This window comes from Eubalaena glacialis, chromosome 20 (assembly GCF_028564815.1).
Source record: "Eubalaena glacialis isolate mEubGla1 chromosome 20, mEubGla1.1.hap2.+ XY, whole genome shotgun sequence".
In the NCBI taxonomy this organism is placed as follows: domain Eukaryota; kingdom Metazoa; phylum Chordata; class Mammalia; order Artiodactyla; family Balaenidae; genus Eubalaena; species Eubalaena glacialis.
The window spans coordinates 24,423,133-24,445,615 of NC_083735.1; the positions used below are offsets into that span (position 1 = coordinate 24,423,133).

The window sequence follows — 22,483 nt, forward strand, 5'->3', positions numbered from 1 at the left end:
AAACTCTTTAAAGTACAAATGTCATATGCAAATACTATATTTAGTATTCTTAAATTTGAAAGTACAACATCAATAGATGATTTTTAGAAGTTTTCTATGTACCTACTCTGTGCCAAGCATTGCAGTGCCCTCAGGTGGCTTGTGGGCTACTAGGTGGAAAGTAGGAAACCGAGGTTAGAAAAGGTGAATTGCTGTAACAGATAAGAGTAATCACTGGCTAGGATACTGAGGAAAGCTGCTTAGAAGCAGTAGCATTTGGGCTGGGATGTGTCGGATTATCTACTGTTATTTTATACACAAACCTGGGCTTTGTTGAGGCATGAGAGTTCCATGGCACTTCCTTTTGTAGGAGCTTAATGTACAAGAGAAACCCAAATGTATGTTTCTGACACATTTAGACATCTGAGGGTAGGTTTTGGAAATCCTTCCACTTGGGCTCATTACCATAATTTTTTATTATGTAAGCTAACACACAAGAAGTTGCAGAAGAAATACATCAAAAATGCACCTTCTTAAAGTGGAAAGATCACATTCTTAGAGGTATTGAATGGATGTGTTTTACTGAAACAAAATTCCATTTTCGATTACTGTGTGTCTACTCTTTATGCTAGAGGAACTCGTTAAATAGGGAATCATTTGACTGCATTCGTGTATCCATTGATTTCCACTATCCAAAGTAGGGCTGAGAACCAGGACCTGGACCAAAGGCCTCAGAGCAGTTGAAATAAATGTATATTACAGTGTCCATGCCCCAGACCTTCATTGCTGTGTTAATATCAGAGCTGCTCAACCTCACTTCCAGTCTCTTTTCTCTTGAACTGAATCGCCATGGGCTTTGCTATCTGGTGTCCCAGCCGAGCCCTCCAACTTTCTGTCCACCGGTGTCTTACCAGGGCTTTTAAAATTCTTACCCGGACTAGAGATCCAGACTCTCAAACATCTGTACTGTTTGTCCCTTATCTTTTTGTTCTGTGTTTCCGTCACCTTGCGGGTATTTATAAGTCACCAGTTCTGCTTTTGTTGGAAGACCTGTGTGGCAGGGCTGGGCATCGCTTTCCTCTTTGTGTATGTAGGGTCTGGTTGCCTAGCTACCTCGGAGGACGGAGTGAGGAGGGGTCTGGAAGGGGAAGCCTGGAGACGTCTGAGTTAGACTCGCTCTGCTTGTTTTCCAGTGTGGGCGGAGCTCCAAGGGGCCCAGGGAAAATCTATTGCTGGGAAACAGCTACTTCCCTTCCATTCCTTCTTTACTCTCTTTCCCTCGTTTTCTTTCTTCTCTTTTTAGTTCTTCATTTCTGCTTCTAGCTCAGGCCCACGGGTGCTCATCGGGACCAAAGAATCTGCGGAGTCCATTGGGTCGAGGGGTGGGAACTTCCTGGAAGAATATCTTCGCTTTTCAGAGACCAGCCTCATGGGGCAGTTGAGAAGAAGGGCATCCTGGTGGAGAGGTTTACTCTGGGTCTACATTCAGAAGATTTAGATGAGCTTTCCACTTCTTCAGAGTGCCTTGAGATTTGGAGTGGGCCAGTGTAGGTTTTGAATCCTGGTTGGTTTCTTATCCTGGCCTCCTCACTTATTAGCTGTGTTACCTTGGGCAAGTTACTTGATTTCTCCGAGGCTGTGTCTTCCTTGTAAATTGGGAATAACAAAATCTGCCCCATAGGGTTGCATAATACAAATTGTAGCAATAGTAATAGAGAGTATGCCTCATTAGAATGTAAATATGTGCTCAACAAGTACAGCTGCTATTATTATTATTATTTACTTGGAAGGGGGTTATCATTGAGAAGTGGGATGAGGACAGGTTATGGAGAAATCAGCCAATAAGCCCAGCTTTTGTGACACAGAAAATTTAATTAAAAATCACTTACTTCGGGCGCAGTTAGGTTAGATACATAACTAGGTTCATGGTGTGTTTCTCCTGTTGGCTGGGTGACCTTTAACCTTTCTAAACCATAGTTTCTTCATCTATTTTCAAGAAAATGACGGTAATATCTACTTCATGGAACTGTAAGGTGATCTTGTGTGTAAAACATGTGGCAGAGTGTCTGGCACAGAGCTTGTCCTAGAAAGGATCTTATTTTTAATTCTTAGTAAACTTTAAGGTAAAAGAGCAATTAATGCTACAGTAACAATTACATCACCGTACCCTCTGTCCCTGGAAACGTGTCTGTTTCCAAAATTTTTGACACTCCTGCAATATGTTTCTGGAGAAAACATACCTACCCAACAAGAGCGTTAGCCCGTTATTAAATAATAACACTATTATTACTTGGGTAGAAATTTGTTTTCCTTCGAAAGTTAAGGCTTGCTCCTCAATATATTGCAGTGGATAAAAGCATGACTCCTACTCTCTCAGTAGCCTCTGCTCCTGGGATTTAAAGACGTATATGTAGAGTAATTTTAATTTCTTTATCACCCACATCTAGCACAGTGATTAACATGTGGTAGTAGCTCAATAAATGTCTCTTTAACTTAGGTTGATTTTCCGATTTTTAAATACGTTTCTTTTTACAAATAGTTTTTGTTTCATGGAGACTTAAAGTATTTGCACTTGTAGTGGTTATTTTGGTGTTTTATTTCACAGTGAACAGTGGGCATGTTAACCTGGATATTGGCATGCTACCAAACATGGCTTTTCTTTCTCGGTTTTGTTGCAACAGCTAGTTTCCTTAACCAAGGAATTTTGGTAAGATTTAGTGTATTCATCAAACACTAGTCGCCAGACGCTGTTCTAAACGTCTTACGAACGTTAACTTACTGAGTTCTCATAACAATCCTATGAGGAAATACAACTAGGATCCCCATTTTATAGGTGAAGAAACCACAGAGAGGGCAGGTAACTTGCCTGAGCTTGCACAGCTTCGTGAGAAGGCTGGCATCGAACCCAGGCAGCTGTTGACTCCAGCACCGCTCTTCTTAACCACCACTCTGCTCCTTGCTGCCCAGCATCTGAGTGCCCAAAGGCGTGTCTCTCTTTCTGTGTCTTTCATGAAAAGTTGCTTATATTCCCTTGGCCTGTGCACTGCTTTAAAGAAAGCAGCATGGAGCTGAACAGAAAGAGAATAAATGCTGACAATGGAAGAATCATGACACGTTGAAATGCTGGTGATGTAAGATGTGACCATGATGACAGATGCTGGGTTAGCAATGTTCACGTTCCACCAGGGGACCCACTCGCCAGTCTGCAAATAAGCTTTCTTGTGTTCAGATTCCTTGGTGATTATTATTCCTCAGGGGGCAGTCATCCTTTTAATCTTGTGGTAGAAAATTAAGAGCAAGTCTCACTGAGGTGTGGTTTATTTTTAAGTTTTCTTTTAAATATTAGTTTAGAGAAGTTAATTAAGTACCTGGCCTGTGAATCCAGCTTCTTGGATTTCTTCACCGTTTAGAGAGCAGGTTTTCTTAGGAGAATTAGATTACAAATTGGAGAGTTTTCACCTTATCGGTAAGTCATGAACATTTGGGGTCCTGAATAGGTGGCAGGCTTGCATAATAGGACCTGAATAAAGTTAGGCAAACATAACTATCTCAGATCTTAAAGGCCTTTTGAACAGAGCCTTAAGCTAAAGTGTTTGTCAGCGTTTCAAGTAAGGCCCAAGAGGCAGGGGTACTTTCTCATTTTGCTTGCACTGATTTTCTTTTTTAACTTACGGTGTCTTAGGGTTGCCCCAGGTGTTATAAGTTGCAGGGAGGTCTGGCCTGCTTGAAAGCAGTGATTGTTGATTTTGGGGGTCATTGATCCCTTTGAGAATCTGGTGAAACCTGTGGGTACTCTCCCCAGAAAACACACAGACACACACACACACAGACACACACACACACACCTTTGTTCATAACCCTTAAGTGCCACAGACTGTATACGGAAATTCATCATGGGAGCCACTTACCGCCCCTCCCCTTATGTGTGCCATCTTCTGCCTTCCTGGCTCTAAAATTCAGCTAACTGGTTAGTTTATCACACATATATTCTTGCTTGCACCCCAGGACCATTTGCTTTTTAAAGTCTTCCTGACTCTGGGAAGTGAATCTCAGAAGGGAAGAAAAAGCATTCCTTCAAACTCCACCAGATACTATCCCTGTAGGAGACAACTATCAAGTGGACCCTGCTTTCTAACCACCATTAGCCCGGTAGGAACTGAGGCAGAAAGGGGTCCAGTGAGCGAACCTGGAAACTCTCCCCGTTCCTGCCGTGCCCTCTGTCCCCTCACACCACACTGGGTTCCCTGCACTCACTCACCTTTATGTACCTTGGCACATGCTGTTCTCCACCTGGAATGCCCTTCCATCCTTCCTGCACCCCAGGAATGCGTGCTCATCTTTCAGGGCCCAGCTCAAGTGGACTCAAGTGGAAGTCTTGCTGAACTCCCCCAGCAGGCCCCTCTCTCCACTGTGTTGCCACAGCAATTTTTAAAGGCCTGGGTTACAGCGCACACATATCATGTTGTAATTATTTTTTATATGTTTGGCAGACTCCACCGCCTGTAAACCAAGCACTTGTCTTAATCATCTTGATCACCCCGAACGGTGTTAGGTGCTAGGTGTGTTTGGCATCCAGCGTCTAAACAGGTAGGCTGTGGGGTTAGGATGCCGGAATTCAGATTCTGACTTTGTGACCTTGTGAGGAAATGACTTCGGTCTCTTTGTGCCTCTGTTTCCGCATCTGTAGGCTTCTGGGGGGCGGTGGACAGAGAGGCGCGAATCAACGCGTATTGTGTCTGGCACACAATAGTCAGCAAGTGCTAAACATCATGATTAATCGTAACATTAAGCAGTAATATTATTATTTTTTTTAATGTTCATGTTCGATCACTCGTGGTTTTTTTTTTTTTAATTCATTAATTTATTTATTTTTGGCTGTGTTGGGTCTTCGTTTCTGTGCGAGGACTATCTCTAGTTGTGGCAAGCGGGGGCCACTCTTCATCGCGGTGCGCGGGCCTCTCACTGTCGCGACCTCTCGTTGCGGAGCACAGGCTCCAGACGCGCAGGCTCAGTAGTTGTGGCTCACGGGCCCAGTTGCTCCGCGGCATGTGGGATCTTCCCAGACCAGGGCTTGAACCTGTGTCCCCCGCATTGGCAGGCAGATTCTCAACCACTGCACCACCAGGGAAGCCCTAAGCAGTAATATTATTGAGTGAATGAAAAACTCTAAGTAAGTAATCCAGCCATAATTGGAGATAACATTATTTCAAGAAATTTAGTCTATTCTGTATTGTCCAAGTTTAAATACCAGCACAGATCAAATAAATCAATCTAACATTTGTAGGGCACCCCAAGAGGCTTGGTAGGACACTGTACTTTCAGTCTACCATCCATCTCTTTGTTTTATGTTAACTGTGATCTATGAAAGGGCTTTAAAGCACTTAGAAGTAGGTACTGTGGGAGACTTTAGAGAACGAACTTATGTTTACCAGGGGGAAAGCGGGGGAGGGAGGGATAGACTGGGAGTTTGGGATTGACATGTACACGCTACTACATTTTAAACAGATAACCAACAAGGACCTACTGTATAGCACAGGGAACTTGGCTCAATATTCTGTAATAACCTAAATGGGAAAAGAATTTGAAAAAGAATGGATACTTGTATGGGTATAACTGAGTCACTTTGCTGTACACCTATGACTAACACATCATTGTTAATCAACTATACTCCAATATAAAATAAAAATTAAAAAAAAAAGTAGATACTGTGGGAATATAAGACTTTTTTTTTTTTTTTTAACGGAAATGAACACTTTTAATATATAGTTTAAATGTGTTCACAACCTTGTGTTTTTCACATCACTTTCAGAGCAGCCCTAGTAAGCTTTGGGAAATGGAGGGGGTCACCACCATGTTTAGCCCCACCAGTAACGTTCAGCCCTGTGGGAATTCATAAGTAACACTTAATCACAAAAGCATTTGCTTCTGCTTCTAAGACAGGTCAAAGGTGGTGAGAAAAAAATATCATTGGAGTTTTTTTCCTGTGTGTGTTTTATTTGTAGGCAGGATGGAGACATCATGCTTAAGTCATAAATGTAATAATCCTGTTTCAGAACTGGAAGGAACGTTGCTAGTCTAGGCTTTTCTCCTTTCACAAGTAAGGAAACTGAGGTCCAAAAAAGTGGCTTGATTTGCCATATAACATTGTGTCTGGATGTGGGATGGGTCTATGCCATCAGCCCTCTCGTGGAGTCACATGGATGGCCGTGTGGCTGGCTCGGGGTGAGGGGCTGCTGCAGTGCCCATGCTCTGTGCAGGACCGCCTTTCTGCTTTCAAGCACACAGCTTGCTTCTAGAAAGCCTTCCTGGACTCCCCAGGCAGTATCTTCTCTGTGCTTTCAAAACTAAATTATGCCTAAATTAAAAGCTGTGAACTCCAGGCCTCCTGGAAGGGTATTTAGTTTTCCCTTTTAAAAAAGCAAAGCAATTAAGCTAATGACAGTGTTGCAAGCCTTAACCACATCATCCAGTGATTGATATACATGTCCCCCAGTTTTTGTAGTGAAATATAAAAAGTTTGTAATCTTATTTTGTAGTCAAAGTTTAATCAATTATAGTAGGTCTCAGTACATCCTTAGCAATTGGGGCCTCAGGTTACCCAGCAAGATCCCTTTCATTAATTTCTTGCAGTTATTTTCCTTCGTGTTTTGGCTTCTTCGTGTCTACATAGTTTCTAAGCTCAGCAGCCCAATAAATGGCACTATTATCTCCAGGTTTCCATGCTTTAAAAAGTGGTATACATTTGCTATTGTTTCCTTTTTCAAAATGTAGGTCAATTTGTGAATTTTAAACTATTTTTAAAGTGAAAGAGGGGGAGGGGAAAGTGCTTTTAGAAGAAATTGAATCACAGTAATTTGTAAATTAAATGCCCTATCCCTAGTAACTGGATTCATAGAACAATATTTTTGTTTGCAACTGTTTGGTTATATAATCTACACATAAACTTGGCAAATTTAAAAAATATGAAATCACACGAGTCCCTTTGCCACTGTTGGCAGTATAGGAGAGAATCATACTTGTTGCTCTATAGCTGTAGTATTTCTATAAGAAACAACAAGTTGCATGCCTTGATTCTCTGCTTTACGTGGAATAAGATATTTGAGAGGTGAAAACAAAGAAGAGGCTTCATGGTGTATATCCCTGAAATGCACTTGTTTGGCACATTTTTCAGATCTTATAAAGAGAACTAATCTTTTGGTGAGTTGTTGAATAACTTTTGACCCATTCCCCCAAAGTACATTACAAAGTATGTCATATCAACGAACAGAAATGCAATAATGACAGCATTTTTAAAAAATATAGTTTATCTGAATAGAGCTTAAAGTAATGAATTAAAAACAAACAACCACTACCCCAACAAAAACACAGAATGATTCCCATCCACACACGCAGCATTTTCTCCCACTCTTTTAAACCACCTCACATTTCCCAAGCACCAGAAATCCATATTTTCTTTTATTTTTTGGCCAGTAAAGGTAAGAGCAGGTAGAGAGACTCTGTTCAACCTCAGCCCAGCAAGGCACACAGCAGTTGGATAATTTACCATACACATATTAGTGGTGCAAGACCTAATTCTTGTCCCTTACAGTAATGTCACTGATGTGTTCTGGTACCCAACACAAGCAACAAAGCGGTACTTTTCATTGACTAATGGATTTAAGTTTTGTGTGTTTTTGGGGTTTTTTTTCCTGGTTTTCCTGGAGACACTGTATTCAAGATGTAGTTTAATAAGGACCGATTAATTCACTGCAATTGTTAAATTGGTGTTCTGGATATTCCTTTTCTATTAATGAATGCTGAGATTGCAGCCTGATACTGTTGCCTCCTAAGGGTTATTCCAAGGCACATGATGTACTGTTATGTAGATTCACATGCAGTTGTGAGAAATAATACAGAGAGATCCCCATGTACCCTACACCTAGTTTCTCCCAGTGATACATCTTGCATAACTGTAGTATAAAATCTAATATCTCAACCAAGAAACTGACATTGCTCTAATCCACTGACCTTATTCAGATTTTACCAGTTATACTTGTTGTGTGTTTATATTTAGTTTTCTAAATTTTATCACATATGTAGGTATGTATGAACACAGTCAAAATACATAACGGTTTTATCACCATAATACCTCCTGCTACAAAATGACAGCATTTAAAAAATTAGTGGTATTTAAGTGTTATATGAAGAGACTGGTGTTTGAGTTCTTGGTAGCTATCTCAGTTACTAACTGGAGAAGGTAGAATAATCATGCAACAATCCTTTTATACATGTCTGAGGATATATGGATATCTTTGAGAGACACGTACTAACACCCTATGTAGTAGTTTCTCCTAAAGGCCAAAATTATAGCCTCTGCCTCATCTTCATTTACTTTTCTTGAGATATGGGTGAAAGTGCTATGAATTTTAAAAATACCTATCTCTTATAGTTCACTTACTCCAAAAAGATATATTAAGTGTCTACCCTGTGCTTGGCACTGTGCAAGCTGCTGAAATTTAAAGACAAATAAAAACAAGGCCATTTTCTTAGTGAAAATGATGAAAAGTAAAGCAGATGATGACAATGCGGGAGGATAAGTAATTATTTGTGGGTATGATTTACTTTTTTTAATGAACACTTTTTTTTTTTTTTTCCCCGTTGCACCGGGTCTTAGTTGCAGCTCTCAGGCTCCTCAGTTGTGGCATGCATTTGGGATCTAGTTCCCTGACCAGGGATGGAACACGGGCCCCCTGCATTGGGAGCGTGGAGTCTTATCCACTGTGCCACCAGGGAAGTCCCTGTGATTTACTTTTAATATATAAGTGAAAGTGGTTTTAAAATGAGCAAGGCCTACTCCGTTCATCTCATCTCTCATCTCTCATTCAATAAGGGTGCTTATCAGTATATGTATTACTGATCATACAGTTCTATTGTCAAGAAAAGAGTTTTAAAATTTTTTATTTAACATCCCAAAGATCACTTTTCTTTAGAACCAATCTTTAATTTGACAGATTAGCCTATAGTTGTTGAAACTGACTCTCTGGTCAAAAAGTAATGATTTTTCACCCCTTTGATGAGGTGTCCTGAGTCTTTGGTTAGATGAAAAACTGTAGACAAGTTAGCCCTGCATCTCATTTGCATTATTATTATTTTTATTAATTTTTACCCTTAAGCAAGAAATCTTCACCAGGACCTCTGATCTGGTGTTGACAGTACTGACCACAGAGGTGCCCATGACTTCTTTTGATGTCCCTTGAAGATGTTGGTGCCAAGGGCTACTTAAACCCTCCTTGGAGTGAAATGTTTTTTATCCATTGAGGAGTGTTGCCTCAACTTGTGTCGCTTACCTGTTTTGCATTCCTATCAGCCACACCACTTCCTTTGCTCCTATGACTGGGATGACTACGTCCATGAAGGTAGTTATATTAAAAGCAGATGGTAATATTAAAATCAGATAGGCTTCATTAATAGAGCGTGAGAGTGTGGTTTGCATATTAGTCATATGACTAACAGTTTAAGTTCAGGGTTATAGCTATTGTAATAAAACCAAGTACAGCTTCTGGCTCATTTGTAACTTAGCGGTAGTTTCAGTTATTTGTTACTATTCGTGGCTTTCTTCTTGTTATAACAAGGCAAAGAATAAATAAATGGGGGAAAAATCCTTACACAGTTGTTTTCTATCTGGCTATATTGCAACATAGGAAAACAACAAAAGAAGAACCCTTTAGCTTGGACATTCCATTGACTCAAGAAAAATCACACAAGCTCTGAAGACAGCTTTTATTTGGAGAGAGAGAGACTTTTCTGGAGTCTTCCCATGCGGATTGTTGAATAGAAATTCAGTGCAAGCTTCTGCTCCTCTAAAATGATGATGTCTTTTGCCTAAGAATAGACCCTTCTTTCAGTATAGAAACCAGATAAGCTGTCCTACAGTGATCCAAATAGCTAGCGGCCTCATCCCCTCTCAACCCCCAAACTTGAATAACAACCCAGCAATATAATTTTACCGTTTAAAACTTGGCTGACCCAAACATGAACTTTCAAAGAAAACAAGAGTCATTACTAAAAGAGATTCCATTTCTTTCCGGGGCCTAATTTAAGATGACTTTCCAGAACTTTGAAAAAACTTATTCTTCCAATGGCCACTTAATTGTGAAACAAAATAAACACCCACAGGGGAGGCAAAATACAGAGTTCTCTTATGTTTGGATTTTAAATTATCTTTTTTTTGGGGGGGGTGAGTTTTTTCTTTCTAGGGTTGTCATACATTGTTTGGAGTGATTTACCAGGTTCCATCCAATCCTGTGAATTTTAAGGGCGATGATTTATGAATAACTTTAATTCAGTAAGACTTCATTTCTTAAAATTTGCCCTGTTAAGCTTCTCATAATACCTCTCTATTCTATGTGCCCTGGTTATTCAGAGCCAGTGAGTGATGGTGTCAGCACTCTTAAGCCTGGTGGGCCTGGCTTCTAAGCCCTTGCTTGTTGCAGTGAACCAGACCACTTTTTATTGTGTATGCCTTTCCGAACACTTGGAAACGTCCTAGAGAACCGAAACAGCTCTGAGGAACTGCAAGACAGTACTTAAAAGTGGCACAGCAGAGAGTGCACAGGCTTTGAAGTCAGACAGGCCTGGGTTTAAATCCAGACTCTGCACTTTGAGGTATTGTCTTTGGGCGGAGTGAGCCTCATGGGTAAATCAGGGGTGATTCTACCTGCCGTAGCAGGATCATTGGGATGATTACATGAGATATTGTATGCATAGGATTGAATCAACTAAGTATAGCCGGAGTTTATGAAATGATAGCTGTTCTTATTATAATTGAGTCATTATTATTATAATTATCAACTTGACCTAGAACTCCCGTGTTCTGATTTTTGCCATTGTATACATAAGACTTGTCATTGTACCCATGTTATCTAAGAGATGACTTCCAAGTGTGGGTTACTTCAAGAATAAAGTAACTGAGCAGTCATGAGTCTCAGGTGGTCCTAAACCAATGCAGTGACTTCTGTGAGGTGAGTGAGCCCGTATTTTGTTTGTGGTTTAAAAAGGAAAAGGGAAAAAACTGTTTATAGAGTCCTGCATCATCAAGTCACTTCACTTTTCTAAGCAGTGAAATGGGGGAGCTACATTGGATGGTCTGTAAGTTAGCTTCTAACTCTGAAATTCTGTGATTGGTATTAAACCCAGTAATAGAACTCTGGGAGCTTTTAGTTTCCACAACTCTTAGGAAATTAGGTGTATCAGGGATTATTACATGAGAGTTGGAGGTAAGGGAGTTACTATCAGTGGTCTCTTCTGTCCACTAAGAACAGAAAAAAAGAACTTTGTGTTTCATTCTACCAGATTTTCAAAAATAATAATAATAATTACTCCCTCATCACACACACACACACACACACACACACAATCACACAATTTAGTTCTCCAAGTGTAGGCTTTCTATTTGTGAGCAGTTTATGGAATTTCATTTAACCAGCTCCTAAGGAGGGCTTTTGTGGGACAGGGAAAGAAGACTTCTCTGTCCTTAAGGAATTTACAATCTAAGCAAGGCTGAAAATGAAGAAGATCCTAAAACATGTTTCTAAAGGGCACAGGTCCAAAGAAGACACATATCCATACCATCCAAGTGGTTGCTAACTCCCTGTGAAGGCGCCAAGTTAGAACACATGCTCTCTGGCCATCTTTTTAGGTGCATTGCTTTCTAAAAATAATTTTTTTATTGAAGTATCGTCGATGTACAATGTTCTGTTAGCTTCAGGTATACAGCACAGTGATTGTTTTATACATATAATTATATACACACACGTATTCTTTTTCAGATTCTTTTCCCATGTAGGTTATTACAAAATATTGAGTATAGTTCCCTGTGCTATATAGTAGGTCCTTGTTTATCTGTTTTATATATAATAGCGTGTATATGTTACTCCCAAATTCCTAATTTATCCATCCCCCCCCACCTTTCCCCTATGGTAACCATAAGTTTGTTTTCTATGTCTGTAAGTCATTTTTTAAATAAGTTAATTTGTATCAATTTTTTAGATTCCACATATAAGTGATACCATATGATATCTGTCTATCTCTGTCTGACTAACTTCACTTAGTATAATCTCTAGATCCATCCATGTTGCTGCAAATGGCATTATTTCATTCTTTTTTATGGCTGAGTAGTATTCGTGTGTGTGTGTGTGTGTGTGTGTGTGTACCACATCTTCTCTTTCCATTCATCTGTCGATGGACATGTAGGTTGCTTCCATGTCTTGGCTATTGTAAATACTGCTGCAGTGAACGTGTATCTGCAGGGCACGTGTATCTTTTCGAATTATGGTTTTCTCTGGATATAAGGTGCATCGCTTTTTGATTTACTTAATTCTTTCATAAATTTCATAGACCTTTCTAATTGAGTAGTACTAGTACTTTATGGTACATGACTTCCTAAATTCAAAGTCTTTGCTGTAACTTGGAACTCTGTTCATGTCAGTAATCCTTATGGGACAATGAGTACTGTGTTGATGATATACACAGATTAAAGAGACAGCAGCCAATGGGGATGTGTGCACAGCCTGTGTGTGGTTGTGTGTTTGTGGTGGTGGAGTGATGAGTTAGGGAAGACTCTATATCAGGAATAATCTTGAAGAGGTTTCAAAGGTAAGTTGGTGACTAGGAGAAAAACAATCTTTGGTTAGATTATTTAAGTCAGCAATATATTGATTCAAGATAGAAAAAACATTTGGAATATGGATAAATACAGGGAAGGAGCAACAATTTTTCTGACATTTCCTTAAGTCCTTATTTGGAACTTAGTTATTTCCAATAATTATCCCCATTTTTCTTTTGAAGAAAATAATTGTTCGTAGTAAAACAGACTACCTTGCAGAATAGAAAGCTCCTGGCACCAGAAGATGTTTAGAGGTTCGGAAAAGTAATTACTCCAGGTTTTCTTTTGACTTTTCTGAACACTTTAAACATTTCCTGCTGCCAGGAGCTTTCTATTCTCCAAGGTAGCCCATTTTACTAGGGACAGTTTCAGTGGTTCTGCACTCCTAGAACTGTGACTTCCATGCTCAGTACTATTCCTGCCTAGTTGGATGACAACATAATTAACCAACTCCTTGTACAGGGCAGCTGTAAATATTTTAAATGTGCTGTCAAATTTCTCCTGAGCCTTGTATTTTTCCCTTCAGGATAAACATCTCTACTTTGTTCAACCATTTTTATATGCCATAGTTTCCAGTTGATTTCCTGACCTGATTGCTCTTCTCTGGGAAGTCTTCAGATGGGATTTTGTGCTCTGAGTACAGCCCTTCTATGCAGAACACGTTGGCACCATTACATTCCTTTATCTAACATTACTGTCACTTAGGACTACCTTAGCTTTCTCAGCACATGTCATCCTGCTTCTCTGCTTCTCCAAGGCTGGGGTATGTGGTTGCCACAGCTTGCTGGTACCCTTACATTTTTTCATGCAGTTACGGTTTGCTTGTGTTTCTGTTTTCAAAAGAAAGATGGATTCATTGTGTTGAATTCATACGATTGGATTTTGTACTAGCAGAGATCCTTGCTCATGGGATTTAATGTTTCTTGAACATTTGAATAAGTAAGAACATTTGAATTGAATACATAATGAACCTTTATACGTTTATACTCCTCGTCATGATATGTGTAGCAGTTTGACCTGGAGTTGTTGGGATTATAGGTCAAACGTTAACATTGATCTTATCAAAGCCTGCCACTTGGATAAGCAAGTTCACTTCAGAAGAATTTTGTGTTGAACTCTGAGTGCTTTAAAAAAAAAAACAAAAACAAAACTGTTGTTTTTACTTAGGAAATGATTTATCTATTATGGAAGTTTGTCTTAGAGCACAATTTTAGATATTTATTTGCTTAGTATTCATTCCCATCTTCCTCTTCCCTTGCTGATAAATAGCCTAGTGGCTTTTATAAATTTATTTATTTATTTATTTATTTTTGGCTGTGTTGGGTCTTCGTTTCTGTGCGAGGGCTTTCTCCAGTTGCGGCGAGCGGGGGCCACTCTTCATCGCAGTGCGCGGGCCTCTCACTGTCGTGGCCTCTCCCGTTGCGGAGCACAGGCTCCAGACGCGCAGGCTCAGTAGTTGTGGCTCACGGGCTTAGTTGCTCCGCGGCATGTGGCATCTTCCCAGACCAGGGCTCGAACCCGTGTCCCCTGCATTGGCAGGCAGATTCTCAACCACTGCGCCACCAGGGAAGCCCGCCTAGTGGCTTTTAGTAAAATAAAAATTAATCAACAAGATTCTGTAAATAATTGTAAAATTTCTGAGCCAACTGCTAGTCTTACTCTTCTTCTTCCCAAGTTTTAGGGTGGTCATTATAACCTTTATCAGATACAGAGTATAACTAAGTAGATTTGCCCCATCTGTCCTACCTGTGCAGTGAAGTAGACTGACAGTATGTGGAACCAGAAGTTGATGGTGGTCATTATTGCAAGGGGGTAGGGAAGACGATAGCAGCCAAGAATGCCATTTTACCTGAAACTTCTAAGTGATTTGGTAGAGGAAACACTTATTCAAGCAAAGGTGTAACTGGAATTCCCTGGCAGTCCAGTGGTTAGGACTCTGCACTCACTGCCAAGGTCCCGGGTTGGGGAACTAAGATCCCACAAGCCACATGGTGCGGCCGAAGAAAAAAAGGTGTATGTAGCTGATTACCTTTCACAGAGGATTAAGAATTACCATTTACTTCTGCAGTTGGAATTAAATTATTTACTTCTTTATCCTAACACACATGGCGCGGGGGGGGGGGTGAAGGGAGAGGCATTTCAAGCACAGACTATACTACTCTACCTTTTTATGTTTTTCTTTCCCTTTGTATTAATGATATATATTATTAAATAGCCTAGATGTGCCACTGTTTATGTCAAGTTTGTATTTATATACAGAGCTAGAAATAGAAAGATACGGTCTTATTTGAAATGTCTGCTTGCAGAGGGGGAATATCTGAATTTACTTGGAAGTGTCAAACATACTCTGATACTGTAATACTCGTGGTTATTTTGACCTAATTTTAGATGAAGTTAATGTGAGCTATGATCAGTCACTAATGTTAAATAATGTTTGTAGGATAAACTTTATGGGTGCGTAAGTTAAAAGTAAATCACTTTAATCCTAAAGCCAGAAGGAAAGGATGTGTTCTTTCTTCTATGTTTCTTGTCGAATCTTACAGCTGAGTCGGAGGAGTCATGAACCGGCAATTTCTAAGAAGTTAAAAGTAATTTTGATAATTCATAAAGCAAAATCTTCTCCTTTGAGAGTCCTTTCTCAGGATAGCATAATGATGTGGAGGCACTGATTCATGGTTTACAAGGAACCTTTTATAATAGGACCTAAGAGAACCTTAAATAGGCTGACTTGCAGTGAACGTCTCAAAAAAGCAATGTCGTTAGAAATCTGTTGACATTCTGAAAGTTACAAGAAAAAAGTTCTTCTGTAGAGGTAATCTTCAATTTGCTTCTCTCTTGCTAATTGTTTCTTCTTTTATATAATTAAAAAAATATTTTTAAATTGTGGTTAAAACACACAATTTGCCATCTTAACCATTTAAAAATGTACAGTTCAATAATGTTAAGTATATTCACATTGTTATGCAACAGATCTCCAGAACTTTTTTTCTTGCAAAGCTGAAACTCTGTAACTGTTAAACAACTCCCCATTTCCCCCTTCCCTCCAGCCCCTGGCAGCCACCATTCTACTTTCTGTTTCTGTGTATTTGTCTACTTTAGGTAATCCTGTATAAGTGGAGTCATACAGTATGTCTTTTTGTGACTGGCTTGTTTCACTGAGCATAATGTCCTCAGGTTCATCCATGTTGTAGCATGTGACAGAATTTCCTTCCTTTTTAAAGCTGAATAGTATTCCATTGTATGTATAGACCACATTTTGTTTTGTTTGTTCACTCATTCGTTGATGGGCATTTGGATGGCTTCCACCTCCTGGATATATTGTGGCTTATGCTGCTATGAACATGGGTGTGCAAATATCTTCGCAAGATCCTGTTTTCAATTCTTTTGGATATATACGCCGAGGTGGGATAGTTGAATCATATGGTAATTCTATGTGTAATTTTTTGAGGAACTGCCATACTGTTTTCCATAGCAGCTACACCAATTTGCATTCCCACTAACGGTGAAGAAGTGTTCCAATTTCTTCACATTTTCGGCAGCACTTGTTATTTTGTTTTGTTTTGTTTTCTATAGTAATTATCAATCTTTCACACTAACCATAATGATCAAATAATTTTTGAGTGCCTGAGTGTACACAAATAGGAGATTCGGGTGTAGTCTAAAAAGCTGGGGTTTCAAATTGTTCTTTAACTTGCTTTTAATAGGTCTGGTATATTGTTTCTTCTTGATTTTCAGCAAAGCCAGTAGGGAAATTTTTAACCAGGGTAGAAAAAGCAGTGGAACATTGTGTAGCTAAAATTGCAGACCTCAAACTTGGCACAGGTATTAAGCTGATAGGAAAAAAGTCAAGTTCAGTAGACCAGATTGTGGGGAAAGCATGATTCATGTCATAGAGTTTACAAATAACAGGTGTACATAGTGCACTAGGATGTTTCTTGCCCATTAATGGAAATGTTCCAGAGACCGAACAGTCTAGAAAGATGGATAAGGTGGTGGATCTCTTCAACTCCCCAGTGTTTCACTTTTTCCATCATAATGCCTAGTTTCTGTCCTTTTTCTGTTACAGACGCTAGGTAGTATCAAGATTGTTTCCTTGCTGTTAAATGTGGAAAAAATGAACCCTCCAAAAATAGGAAAAAAATCTAATGTTTTGGGAGTTTTTCCACTGTAGTGTTTATTTATTCGTGTATCCTCTTAACAGTCATATCAGAAACAACATGATCAGGCTCCTATAGACTACACATATTAGAGAAACAAGTAACTTGGATAGAAAAACATGGGAAATTACTGAACTAAGAGCAAGTAGTGACTTAATTTTGAACCATACTTTTTTGGACCTTTAGTATGCCAAATGTTCCCTCTGGTGATACAGGCATAATTAAGCCAAAAAATGAAATAAAACACTTGAGATTCTTCACACTCCGTTTTCTCATTCTCTTCACTTCCAGGTCCTCGTCGCTTTTTTCCCTTTTGCCCTTCGTTCTGTAGCACTCCTGTGTGCCTTGAAAGTTTTCTTCCCTCTTTTTGCTTCCTCTGACTCTGGCAGCTCCCAAATGCGACGTTGGTGGCACTTTATCTTGTTTCTGTAAACCCTCCCGGCCAGTCATTTATCTTGTTTCTGTAAACCCTCCCGGCCGGTCACAGCCTTCTCATCTTAATTACATTCTCCCTACTCCCGCTGTCTTCCCTGAAGTCTTCCTGTTTTGCTAAAGATGGTGCCCGTTAAGCCCTCGGATCTCCGCCTGCCTTTCTCTTCCTTCGACTGATGCACGCGGCACCGGAGAGCAGTCCCCACAGCCGGAAGCTGTGTCCGGTGTGCAGCCGCACTTCCGGTGGCGGGACACCCTGCCGGATGCCATCTTGGTAGGGAGGCCGAGGGCACCGGCTGGGCCTGAGCCCGAGCCTGCTGTCAAGAGTGGGAGGGCACCAAGTAAGAGACCTATTAAGTTTCCTGCGGAGAGAAGAGGGAAGGTCAGGATGGCTTTGGGGATGATACTAGTAACTGAATTAAGGTTTCCACGGAAAGGCTAAACAGCTTGGCCATTAGCTGTCACCACTGATGCAATGACTCTTAATCGTGACCTTTTTTTTAACCCCCCATAATAATTTTTCTTTGATCATGGTGTCGATATTAATGTCCCCTGAAACATCCACTTGTGACAGTAGGGGCGATTGAAAAAAGCGTGTGCTTAGACAACTTCCTTCACACCCACTGGCAATGGCTCCTCGATAACCGAGGATGGCTGTGACAGAGCCCATTCGAGCTCTGCCCTGTACCCACAACGCTGATCTGGAGCAATGCTCTGTGTGAGTGTGGTTTATGAAATACAGGCATAAATATAGACCCAGTCTTTTTCCTAAAATGCAGTACTTATTCTTCTTTTCCTGAAGCCTCAATATGGTTTTTAAGATTTTTTTGTGTCCTGCGTGAATAACTTTGGTAATTATGACTAGAAAATCCAAAACCTCATTCATCTGGATGCTGTAAAAGAGAAAAGACAAGACTGCATAGCATAATGTTAAGAGTCCAGGCTCTGAGCTACTTCAATTGAAATCTCAGCTTTAACACTTAACAACTTTTTGACCTTGGGTAGGTTCCTTAACCCTTAGTTAACCTCGTTTGCAAATTAACTCCTATCTCAGAGGGTTGTGATAAGGGTGATTGAGTTGATACACGTCCACACTTCCTTCTCTGAAATCCTTGGGACCAGATGTGCTTCAAAATCTTTTAGATTTTAAAAGGTAACACAGATTCAAACCACACGGAGAGTGGGGAGGAGGTCGTGATGGCGGCCCCGGAGCTGGAAGTGCAGCCCCTGGCTGTGGTCTCTGGCAGAGGATGTGGTGAAGAAGAAACCTCGGGCCACTGCTGAGGCGAGCAGCAGGAAATGCCAGCAAACCCTGGCAGAACTGGAGAGCGTCCTCAGCCACCTGGAGGGTCTCTTGCCTGGACACTAGGACCACGAGTGCTGATCCTCCTTGGGGGCAATGCCCTCAGTCCTGAGGAGTTCTACGAACTTGACTTGTCCCGCTTGGTCCCCAACAGCGTGGACCCGAGCCTGATCACAGCAGCTTGTTTGTGCCGCCTCTTCTGAGCCATTTTCATGGCTGATGCCTTCAGTGAGCTGCAGGTTCCTCCACTCATGGGCACCATCGTCATGGCACAGGGTCACCGCGACTGTGGAGAAGACTGGTTTTGACCCAAGCTCAACTACAGAGTGCCCAGCCTGGGCCACAGATTGGCTGTGACCCTGTCCCGTGGCTGACCCGCCATCCCAGCTACAGTCTGGGAGGATTACATTTGGTTCCAGGCACCCGTGACACTGAAGGGCTTCCACGAGTGAATGGGAATGCTCGTCGTGAACACAGTGGCTAAATTATCTTTCCCCCTGTGGCACCAAGTCACCCATCTCTTGCTTGGAGCTAGTTAATTCCTGGTGAGAGGAAGGTTCTCTCCTCCTGGCTGCCTGCCTCCGTTATAGACTTCCCCGGGGGCTGATGGTATGGCTAGGGCTGTAATAATCATCACTGAACAAGCATCTCTTTGAATCAAAGGCTGATTTTCCCAGAGGGTGCTGGGTCAGGTGTTTCTTCTGGGGGTTGGAAAGCAAACATGGGCCCATAGACAGACACCCCTATGGAGGTGACCCTTTCCTGCTTTTTGCTGTGGCATTTCAGAATTTTTACTAGGGACATAATGTGGATGTGACTCGTGAACTTAAATATAAAATGAATGGATTAATGTTAAAAAAAAAAAAAATAACACAGTGTATAACCCACTGAACACAATACCCCCAGTGAGGTCTAAGGTAGAGCCTAGTAATTAAGCAGACTACTATTTCTCCAGTGAAACAAATAGTTACACTAAGTGGGAGAAATGAAAACTAGTCATTTCAGGTCATGTTTTGCCACCCAGTACATTTACATATACGACCCTTCTCCCCCCACCGCACACAACTTTAGGCTTTCTGAGCTTTTAGGTTTTGGAATTGGATTAGGGTTTGTGGATCCCTATGTAGCCATTTGTAAGCACCATATTAATGTTAGTTATATGCAGAACTGAGTTCTTTCTATACTTTATGACCTTTGGCTTGTCACTATAAGAATAGTTAAATCATTGTGGTTTAAAGTGAATATGGTGGGGGTCACGTAATTACATGTATTTTTCACATATTACTATTTCATTTGGGTTTCAGGTCTACCCCTTTTTCCAATTGTAAAAGAATAAGAAAGATGGAGGACGAGGCAGAGCAGAAACATGCCATGTTCTTCTTTTTTTTTTAAAATTTTTATTGGAGTATAGTTGCTTTACAATGTTGTGTTAGTTTCTGCTGTACAGCAAAGTGAATCAGCTATATGTATACATATAGCCCCTCTTTTTTAGGTTTCCTTCCTGTATAGGTCACCACAGAGCACTGAGTAGAGTTCCCTGTGCTATACAGTAGGTTCTCATTAGTTATCTGTCTTATACATAGTAGTGTATATATGCCAATCCCAATGTCCCAATTCATCCCACTCCCACCTTCCCCCCTTGGTATCCATAAGTTTGTTCTCTACACCTGTGTCTCCCTTTGTACCCATTTTTCTAGATTCCACATATAAGCGATATTATACGATATTTGTTTTTCTCTTTCTGACTTACTTCACTCTGTGTGACAGTCTCTAGGTCTATCCACTTCTCTGCAAATGGCACTATTTCGTTCCTTTTTATTGCCAACTAATATTCCATTGTATATATGTACCACATCTTCTTTATCCATTCCTCTGTTGATGGACATTTAGGTTGCTTCCATGTCCTGGCTATTGTAAATAGTGCTGCAATGAACATTGGAGTGCCTGTATATATATATACATATATATATATATGTATATATCTTTTTTTATAAATTTATCCATTTATCCATCTATTTTTGGCTGCTTTGGGTCCTCGTTTCTGTGTGCGGGCTTTCTCTAGTTGCGGTGAGCGGGGGCTACTCTTCGTCGCGGTGTGCGCGCTTCTCATTGTCGTGGCCTCTCCTGTTGCGGAGCACAGGCTCTAGGCGCGCAGGCTCAGTAGCTGTGGCGCACGGGCTTAGTTGCTGCGCGGCATGTGGGATCTTCCCGGACCAGGGCTCGAACCCGTGTCCCCTGCATTGGCAGGCAGATTCTTAACCACTGCGCCACCAGGGAAGCCCTGGAGTGCATGTATATTTTTGAATTATGGTTTTCTCCAGGTATATGCTCAGGAGTGGGATTGCTGGGTCATAGTCATGTTCTTCTTAACTGCCATCTTGTCTTGCCTACCAGTTGGCTCCTCATTGAACCATTTTTTTAAAGAACATCTCTTTCAAAGATTTCAAATTTCTGAAATATTTTCTTTTGTTTGTGACTTCTGTTTTCATTTGCCTCTACTCTTAAGCACACATTAAGAACAGAAAGCCACCCTGTAAATCTTAATCTTTTGCTCTGGTTTGCTGCCAGTGAATCATTTCTAGAATATCTGATGTAGAAAAATCTTAAATTTTAAGTAACTTAAGTGTTCCTAAGATTTTAGTTTTCTTTTACAAAGAAGGGAGCCTCCTGAGCTTAGGACTGTGGGGTTAGTGGTCTCGTATGAACTCATGGTTAGTATTACAATTGGCCTGAAAGTCTAGCGGTCTGGTACGTCTTATTCTGTTAAAATCCATTGAAAAATCTCTTGACGCTTATAGTAGAAGATAAGTAGACGTCTAGATTTTCATCCTCTTTTCACTTAGTACATATATTTGCCAGTCAGAGCCTGACCAAAATGAGAATGTGGAATGTTTGAAAAAATAACGTATGCTTTTGAAAAGATAAGACAGATACTGTAAGCAGAAACTATGTACTCTATGAAGGGCAAATTTAAAATTTTAGAGGAAATGTTACTATCCTTGTGTCTGTAAGAAACAGACATATTGACAAAAGTAACTATATACGTAGGTATTTAAGCACTTCAGGAGAATAATTTTTAGATTAATTTGCTGAAGTATATCTGTTCTCTGAAGAACTACAAATTTCATTTTTACTCATTTATAAATCAGTAGTTCATTAGTTCCTAAAAATAACTGATTCTCTATGGAAGTGAAGCTGATATTGGGGTTTTTAGATTTTTCTTTTTCTCTAACGTTTATCAGTTATCTTTAGTCTGTCTATAAATATATTTGTGTGAGGCTTTTGTTAACTGATTTCATTGCCTCCTTAAGACATACCAATGTGGCACATTAAAAGTAACTTGAAAAGTTAGATCTAAAGGGGCAGAAATCACCTTGAAGTAAGCCTTGTTTCTTTGTATAAATTTATCTCTGTTGCTGCTTCACATCATAGTGAGGTGGGATATTAATTTTAAAGCTGATTTTATAGTTTGTGTTTGGTGATTCCTTCTAGTTCCCTTTTCTCTTTTTTGTGGTTAAGCTGTGAGGTGCATTAGGTCACTTGGTATGTTTTATTTTTAGTAGTCTCACAGTATTTTAAATCTTATATTTTACTCCTTTAACAAGTAGGAATCAAGGCCAGCAATCATTAAGGTTGAGGCTGTTCTGTTTCAAACTTGCTGCTCAAAAACCAAGGAGGTTAAGCAAGAAACCAAGATATCTTAGGTTCTTCTGCTTCTGTTTTCTATCTTAAGATTTAACACGGGGAGATTATTTTTTAGTTTTTAGTTTAATAAGTTTGTTTTTAACATGAGATATTTATAGCATGAGTGTATGCGTGTGTATGCACACATACACGCAGTATGACATTGACTGCAGCAACGAAAAACAAAGTAGCGTGGCTTGAACATAATAAACATTTATTTCTCTCACATGAAAGCCTGAAAAGTGGTCCATGGTCTGTGTGATTGGTCCGTATTCATCAGGGACT

General features: G+C 40.3%; 1 protein-coding gene and 1 pseudogene across 4 annotated transcripts in view; both read left to right on the forward strand.

The window, feature by feature from the left end:
* RBPMS (RNA binding protein, mRNA processing factor) overlaps positions 1-22,483 on the forward strand; it is a 184,652-nt gene that overhangs the window by 25,408 nt on the left and 136,761 nt on the right. The window lies entirely within an intron of this gene.
* Positions 14,394-18,966, forward strand: LOC133081460 (MAD2L1-binding protein-like; annotated as a pseudogene).